The 8,818-nt window shown below is 40.5% G+C and overlaps 2 non-coding genes across 2 annotated transcripts; both read right to left on the minus strand.

Annotated features, from left to right (window-relative positions):
* Positions 1 to 3,334: 3,334 nt before the first annotated feature.
* On the minus strand, positions 3,335 to 3,416 carry trnas-aga (transfer RNA serine (anticodon AGA)). The gene has a single exon. It is a non-coding gene; the product is annotated as a tRNA-Ser (tRNA).
* A 1,452-nt stretch (positions 3,417 to 4,868) lies between these two features.
* Positions 4,869 to 4,942, minus strand: trnai-aau (transfer RNA isoleucine (anticodon AAU)). Its single transcript has one exon. It is a non-coding gene; the product is annotated as a tRNA-Ile (tRNA).
* Positions 4,943 to 8,818: the final 3,876 nt, after the last annotated feature.

Genomic DNA, 8,818 nt, shown 5'->3' on the forward strand with positions numbered 1-8,818 from the left:
AAAATTTACTCTGTTGCACACACACACACAATAGAAGCAGGAACCGCTGTCAGAAGGGAAGATATGTTCAAAATATCGCAAATATCGATCATGTTGCGATATTTTGAAATATAAAAGTCAATTGATTGTCCATAATATCGCTATTCTATTTTTTCGAAGAAATGTTTGTTAAAAGAAAAGTCTAGCACCAGCTGGATTCGAACACACAACCTGCCAGCTGGTAGTCACGCACCTAGACCAGTCGGCTACAAGATAGCACGCATGAACAGGCAGGCGAAACAGCCCTACACAGCCCTGTCGCAGCACACGAATACCGTTATTAAATTCTTTAGATACGCGATTCCATATTATATTAGCAGAAAAGCTTAAAACTACCACTTTTTCACACGCTATTTCACATGCTAGTTAAATACTTCGATGCTTAAAATCGTTAGGGAGAAATGGAATACTGGTGTGTATTTTTCCTTTAAAGTGCCGATTCCTGGAATCTGACTGGCTGACACCCCTCTGAAGTGGTTCCATAAAATCTGGTATACGGAAAAGAAAGCGTTGATAAATACAAGTGTCTTTTAATACACTCTTTGCTGTGCTCTTGAGGATCCTTGTGATATTTTAAGCTCTAGTTGAATGATAGGTGTCGCATTTTAAATCATTTTCGTAGTTAGAAATTATGAAACGCCCTGTTAAAAGCAAGGAAGTTTTTATGCCCGTTGAAGTAAAACAAAATGCCTGACAAAGTATGGCTTGGACAGATTCCAAGTGCTTGTACAAATGTGCTAAAGAAATTATACTTTGAGTATACAGCTTGTCCAAAGTCATCCATTATTAATACTATTAGTAATATCTTCAGTAAAGGCTTTGATGCATAAATATTTCTGATAAAGGTAGGTTGTGTACTTTTGTCCAACTGAGCAATCTTGCTTTCATAAAATATACCAACATTTTAATGACTGATGATTAACATGCTGTAATACACAGTTCAAAATTAAAGGCTCAAATGCTGTACATGAGAGGTTAAGCTCCCCCTGGCGGTTTTACAAGGCGACGCCGGATAGTTAACCACGTGACACCACGTTAACTGCGTCATACTGCGTGATACTGCGACACGCCCACCGGGGTATGCCGCGAAATACCTCACTCATTTTGAATGGCTGCATCTGTATACTGTCCTACAACTGTTATTATTGATCACCGAATTATTGTACTTGACATGACTTCATTCAGCCTTTCCTGAACGTCTATGACAGGCAGAGAGAGTGCTGTTTCTGGTGCGATCTTTTGCAGCTGACATTTCACTGTTTTAAACGAACAAGAAATTAGATTGCTCATAAATCAGTTATTCTATATAAACACAGCGTAATTGCCCTCCGAAAATCCTCTTTTTCTTGTTCGTTTTAGAGACCTTGATCGAAACTGATTTTAGATGTCAGAAAGGATTTATTTTCTCTGTATTTCCTACATTGCTTTGTCGAGATTTTAACTTTATATCTAACTTTATATCTAGGCTCAGATTTCAACTATAAATCGTACAGTAATTAATAGCAGTAAATACTGATGTTTTGCGCCCTCTTACCACAAAAATATATGTTTTGTAGTTGGGATTAACTTTATTTCGTACGCGTAGCTACTCCGATTCGGACACCGAACAGTTAAAGATGGCGGCAAATCAGACACCCAGAGAGGGGGCGTCTTCTCGCCTCCATAACTAAAATGCCAAATAGGAGTGGCTTAAGCGACATACACAGTCGTGTAACTGACAGTTTGAGGTAGCCTATCGTGTAAATTTCGCTTTGTTGATGATAGGTTAAGCTTTCGAAACTCTGCCCCAAAGTCATGTGACTGATTTTTCGCCCTGTTTCGTTGGTTAAACGCAATGATCACAAGCACCACCATGGTAACTGGGATGTGTAGTTTTTAATTCCGTTTGAATTATAACTGTACGTACTGTCTTCATATTTGGCCAGGGCTTTAAAGAGAAGGCGCGCCAAAAAATTTCGGTGCCGTCGTCTCCGCTTTAAAGGTACCCCCGTGCTGGAAGAATTTGACCTCGGAACGTTTGCCCAGCGTAGTTATAGTGGACATAAAAACAAGAGTTCGCTGGCATTATATCCTAGAAGACACAGACCGGCCCCAGACCGGTAAATGCTTGATGAACTAGGGATTGGACAGTTTCCAAGTGCTTGTACAATCGATGGAAATGTTCAAATAAATGTGCAAAAGAAATAAACAAAATAATCATTTATTTCTTTATCATATTAGCTAGCTAATATCCTCTCTTTGCTAGTTAGTGGCTGTGTTTCTGCGTTGGGTAGCAACGGGTGACTGTTCTCAGGCGGAAGATGTAAACAGCTTAATTTTCGTGTTAAATAATTTTTAAAAATTAAAATTCATTCTATACAGCAATCACATATTTGGGTACCGTTTCATACAACTTTCATGCTTAAAATGTTTAGGGAGAAATGGAAGACTGGTGTGAATTTTTTCTTTAAACTATCAAGACCAGCCATACACAGTACAGTTTATGTACATACAGTAATGTTTATGTTCCTAAATTAATATCGTTTATGACCTTCAGATGCGTTATGCTCCTCTTCTTTTTATGCTCAGCTACTAAAATTTCCCTTTAGTGGTAAAATTCCATATAAATATTCAAAACTAAGCGGATTGAAATGTGCACAGTAAAGATATTAGATGATTAAATCTTTTCACTACTAACCAATGCACCACGAGTGCCCCTGTCGGTCATTTTGGCCAACCAATCACTTACCGCGGTGCCCTACGGTGCCCTGCGGGTTGGTTACTGTACCACGGGTTTTTACCGCTCATTTTGAATGGCTGCATCTGTAGGTTGTCTCTCGCAGTGTTCAGGAATTGCATTCCGAAACTGAGTCAGATCGAAAGTTGTAAGAAAAGCACCTATGGTGTCGGTTCTAACAGCTTTATTGATTCGATGTTAAAGGCCGGAAATGGGGCACAAGACACGCGACCGCAAAAAGCGTCGCCATCTGCTTCCAGCTGCAAAATGCAGTTTGCGGACGCTGAAGCATTTGAACTTGAACTTTATTGCCATATGTAACCGGTACTGGTACAATGGAATTCTTACTTACAGAAGGTCTCTCGATTGTAAAACAAGTGTAAAAAACAAGACAAAAACAAGACAAAGTGCAAACAGTGCATCAAGACAATGTACAAACAAACAATAGACAATGTGCAAGTAAACATGTAGACATTTCTTTCCAAGGCAGCGGGTACAAGCGATCTCGCGTTTTAAAACCACCAGGAAAAGCAGAAAGGCACTTGCTTGCGCCGACACACGACGACGTGAGGAGGACACCGTAGTCGGCAGGATTCGAACCTGCGCGGGGAGACCCCAATGGATTTCTAGTCCATCGCCTTAACCACTCGGCCACGACTACAGCAAGCGCTGTGGTTGCTGCGTTCTTGCTACAATCTCACATGGATCGCGAGGCGCCGGCGGAAACCTTTTTCAAAGTCGTTCTCCATTAAAAAAAAAACCTTTCCAAAATACAAGACTTGCAGACAGACACGCCTCAGAGGACTTAAGGGTGGCTTCATGTGGGAATGATAAAGTCTCCCCGTCCGGACAGGAAAATGGCACTTTGTTAGACACAAAGAAACAATCAACAACAGACAAATGTCCACAAGCATTTAAGAAGCCGCACCATGTTCTTGCTACAATCTCACACGGATCGCGAGACGCCGGCGGAAATCTTTTTCAAAGTCGTTCTCCGTTAAAAAAAAAAAACCTTTCCAAAATACAAACCTTGCAGACAGTCACGCCTCAGAGGACTTAAGGGTTGCTTCATGTGGGAATGATAAAGTCTCCCCGTCCGGACAGGAAAATGGCACTTTGTTAGACACAAAAAAACAATCAACAACAGACAAATGTCTACAAGCATTTTAGAAGCCGCACTTGAAATAGCTCTTATATTCGTGTTAGACGCTGGAATCGCCTTTTTATTGACGCTCTTACGAACGCCATGGAAAGCAAAACAAAGCAAAGCAGAGCAGAACAAAACGAACAAAATAAAACCCTCACGTCCTGCACTTGAATATAATGCCGTTACGTGCCGAAGCGGTATTGGACGTCATCCTAGCACTGCAACCCGGGGCGTACGGTATATGGGAACGAGCACACGTCACGAATCGTCTCTAATCACTCCCTGCACTGTAAGGCGCCTTGAAGCGTGCACCCTCAACATTCATCTTTGCGCATCTGTGAAAGGTAAACTCTTGAGCAAACTCTGAACCAGACGCTCAAACTCCAGCTAGGATTAGGGGTTGCATTCCCACGCTACTTGAACACTTTGTTTACGCTCAGTGCTGGATTTTGGGAACTTTAGGACGAGTGGGACTTTTCTCCTATCTGTCAATTCGTTTTGTTTTGGAGACTCTTGGCTGTCTGTGTTGTATAGTGCAGCGTGAAGAAAACGTTTTCGAAAACTGTGCCGGCTCAAAAGTTGTAAGAAATCCTCTCCAGCTCTTTTAAGTCTCTTCAGTTTTGTCATTTAAAGTGAAACTAGATGTATAACTGGAGCCTCACTTATGCAAATGGTGAGGCTCCAGTTCGACATCTAGTTTCACTTTATATGACAGAAGTACGTCAGACTGCGCCGGACTGGGGGATCATTTCCGGTTATTTTTACCATCTTAAACATTTGAAATCCTCCCCTAGGCAATTGTGACACTTCATCTTGGCTCCACCTAGGACACTCTTCAATCTTCCATCACTTCTCTCTTCTCCCGCAACACTCTCGTCTGTCGGCAGTATGTGGCGTCTTTGCATTACCACCAATCTCACCACAGCAAGAAAGCAACAGGTTTTGGCAAGAGAGGAGGAGACTGCCTGGCCCGAACGGGGATCGAACCCGCGACCTTGGCGTTATTAGCACCACGCTCTAACCAACTGAGCTAACAGGCCTCGTGCCTGCTGTCCTCTCTGTGCTGCAAAAAATGGAATTCAGGGAAGTTTCTTTTGTCCTTCTTTGAATAGAAAGCCCTGCGATTCAGTGTACGGGCTTTCTCGTGCTGTTTAATGGTTCTTGTAACCCAAATCCTACACTGGCCTGAAGTGCCCCCCCATTTCATAGCATTTTTCAGCTGATTTCAAATGTACCTAAAGGAGAAGCATTATTGAAGACCATCAATTACCAAGAGCTTTTGTCAAAGGTTTTGGTGGTCACTTTTAATGAGCACAGAGAGCTATGACCTCGGATTTACATCTCATCCAAAAGACGGCGCCTTTTTACCACACAGCGTCTCCGTCACTATACTGGGGCATTGGGACCCGCACAGACCTCAGGGTGAGCGTCCCACCGCTGGCTCCATTAACACCGCTTCCAGCTGTAAGCTTTGCTTTTCCCTGTAGGTCACCCTCATGCGGTTACTGACCTGGCTCACAGCTTCTAAGCTTCAGTGGGTTTTCAGTTGCGAGTTGAAAGGGGATGCAAGTGATGGAGCCGCTAACTGCAAAAGCCACTGCATTGGCCGGGAATCGAACCCGGGCCTCCCACGTGGCAGGTGAGAATTCTACAACTGAACCACCAATGCACACTGCAAGGGTCTCCAAAAAAGACGTTTTTTTACCACTCTGTGCTGGATGTTGGGTCCCAAGGGAACTTCTGGACGAGTGAGAATTTTCTGCTATCAAAATTTGGTTTCGGAGACTTTTGGCAGCCTACAGATGCAGCCATTCAAAATCCGCAGGCGATACCGCATTATTTTGCGGTACGCTGTACGCAGTCTACCGCAAGCTACCGGTAAATACCGCGAGTTACCGTAAATTCTCCTATAATACGACAAGCAAAATAATAGTATCCGGAATTTCCGCAAGGTGGAGCTAATAAAGCTCAACCTCTCATGTTTGAGCTGTGCCCATCAAAGTCTTTAACGAAGATATTACTAATAGTATTAATAATGAATGACCTTGGACAAGCTGTAAGTGTAAACTCAAAGTATTGCCCTGGTCAACATTTTTTTTTTCATTGACCATCTTTGTAAAAGTAACACCACAGCATTTCGCAATCACGCATTTGTTTCCAATCATGCAAAGTACAGTAATTTTTGAGAATCGCTTCACCATGCCTTTCACATGCTCATAAAAGAGATTGATTTAGGAACATAAACATATTACCATATGAAAACAGTAATGTATACAGTATGTATATGTATTTTTAATGTCTTAACTGTGCCCGTTTAAGTATTGAATATTCATATCTAATTTTACCACTGAAGGGAAATCTTAGTAGCTGAGCATAAAAAGAATAAGAGCATACTGCAACGCGTGTGAAGGCCATAAACGATATTAATTTTGGAACATAAACATACAGTATATGGCTGGTCTCGGTACTTTAAAGAAAACATACACGAAACATGGTTTCATTATGACCAGAATCGGTCTTGAGATATTTTTAACTTGATTTACAGTATTTGAGAGGTATGTCTTAACACCGATACTACAGTGCTTAAGTACTGCTCACGTATATGATTCTAGGTTTATATTATACATTTCATACGGTCAAATTACTTTTGAGCAACTAATAAGAAGCGCGAAACGGTATGCGTTTTAGTTTTGTTTTGTGCTGGGACCCGTGGATTGATTAGAGATATCAAGTACATACAAGTCATTTTTTAAATGTTGTAGTTCGTCTTGAAAAAATGTTACGAGTACATCATCCATCAACAATTACACAGGTTCTGTTTTCATATTGCGGATTTTGGTTACGTAATATTATTTTCTAGATTTCACGTTGTGAATATATGATTTGGGCAAACAGAGCCGCAAAGAAGTACATTATGGGTTGTTGTTGTTTTTTTTGCAGTTTTATCTAGAACAAGCGATGCTTAAACATTTGTCTGATTCTTGTGAAACTATCCACACGACAGTTACCGTACCTAGGAGTTGACTTCAGTGATGTCACTGATGGGATGTTTCTAAAAATCCATCCTCTGTAAAACGTCTTCTCTAGTTGTCCTGCATATGTATTCGCTATTGAAGCTGTGTGTTCTGAGCCTGGATCTCTACATTTCTGTATGAACCAGCTTAGAGGGCTAAAGACAGCTTGTGTTTAAATTGAGTGTAAGGCAATTTATGCTTCTAAAGTCATGGTCAGCATTTATTATTGTACTGTGCTGTAAACTTGTTCTGTGCCTAGTCACATTATTTTATAGCGTTTTTATAGTGTTATCAAATCCGGTGGCGCTGTGTGTTAGTTTCCTGACTCCCATGTCACATGGTCTGTGATTGAAACCTGTGAAACCGGTTTAATTCGTCACAGCCAGCACTCCGGCAGAGAGGGGGTTGTACTCGTAAAGTAGAAGCAGGCGAGATTTCCAGCGAAAGACACCTCCCCCCCACCCTCATACGATTCGCATTGTAATTACACATTGTAATTGTATTACACATTGTACACATGCTTAAAAGAGAAGAGAGAAAACGCAAGCCTTCTTCAGGTGTGAGGGTCTTCTGCTCAGAATGAAATGCTAAAATGTAATGTAGGCTCTGAATGGGTTCAATTATGATTTGGGCTTGATTAAGGTCGCTGCCTTTCATCTAAAACCGTACTTGAATCCTTCGAAACTAAAAATCAGTGTTTGTGAGTTCTAAATAAAGAGGTATCCAGGTAACAGTGAAACGGGCGGACAGTCTGGGGAGATCGCCCGTTTTCCATGTAAATAGTTCCCTGGTTCCGCACCCCTTGGTGTTTCTCTCGCTCTCTCTCGGGTCACCTGATCATTAGCTCGAAAGATTTCAGTGCTTTGTGTATATTCTAATGGTAGTGGGGGCAGGGTGTGTGGGAACAGGTTTGGTTGAAATTGCATTGGAGATCTATGTTCTTCACACCTGAAACATTTTCTCTGAAAGCATTTTCTTCGCAGTTTAACCGATCTTGTTACAGCATGTTACAGTTTACTATTATTAACCATATTAATTTTAAGTGCTTAATGCCATTTTTTGACCAGGCACGAATATTCTTAAGTCCATATCTTCGCAAGTGAATCAGTGCGAATTGCAATACTAATTAAATTAAAACTACTAACTACTAACTAATACTAATTAAAACAAACCAGAAACGTGTTGTTCTGTTTAATGACATTACAAGTGGAAAGATTACAGATTTTAATCGTCTTTAATTTTGTTACGTTATACATTTTAGAAACGTTTCATCCATACAAACACCACAAAACTATTTTCGATTGTATTTCTGAATAGTATGTTACACTTAGTTCACTGTTTTAAATACATCTAATTAAGAAAGTTAGGTGTTAGCATAAACTATTAGCAATCAATAATATTAAATTTAGCACTGTAATAAGCTGTTGCACTTTCCCCCGCATCTTGTAAAAATATATTTTCATTGTTCAAATATACATTAAGTCTGACTATCATATAATAAGTTAAATACAAAACTAAAGAAAAAATAGGGTTAAATATAATTCAAAATATTTTGCTAACAATGTTAACTGTTTATGAATAATAAAATGTATTAACTAAGGAGTAGGATGGCACAGTTGTTAGTATGTTTTTTGTTTTGTTTCTTTTTCATAAATACAACAGTAGTACCTGATGTCTCAGTGGCTTTCAAAATTAAATCATGCATGCAAACCTGTGAACTAGAAAGATAACTAAGATATCCATCCATTTATAATGGTGGCGAAATGGTTAGCATTGCTATCTTGCAGCACTGGGGTCCTAGGTTCAATTCCTGCCATCCTGTGTGTGTGGGGTTTACATGTTCTCTCTGGGTTACATGGTTTTTCTCCATATGTGTGATATGACTCCCTCTCGCACTCCAAA

Source organism: Atractosteus spatula (assembly GCF_055471065.1).
Source record: "Atractosteus spatula isolate fAtrSpa1 chromosome 16 unlocalized genomic scaffold, fAtrSpa1.hap1 SUPER_16_unloc_1, whole genome shotgun sequence".
NCBI lineage: Eukaryota > Metazoa > Chordata > Actinopteri > Semionotiformes > Lepisosteidae > Atractosteus > Atractosteus spatula.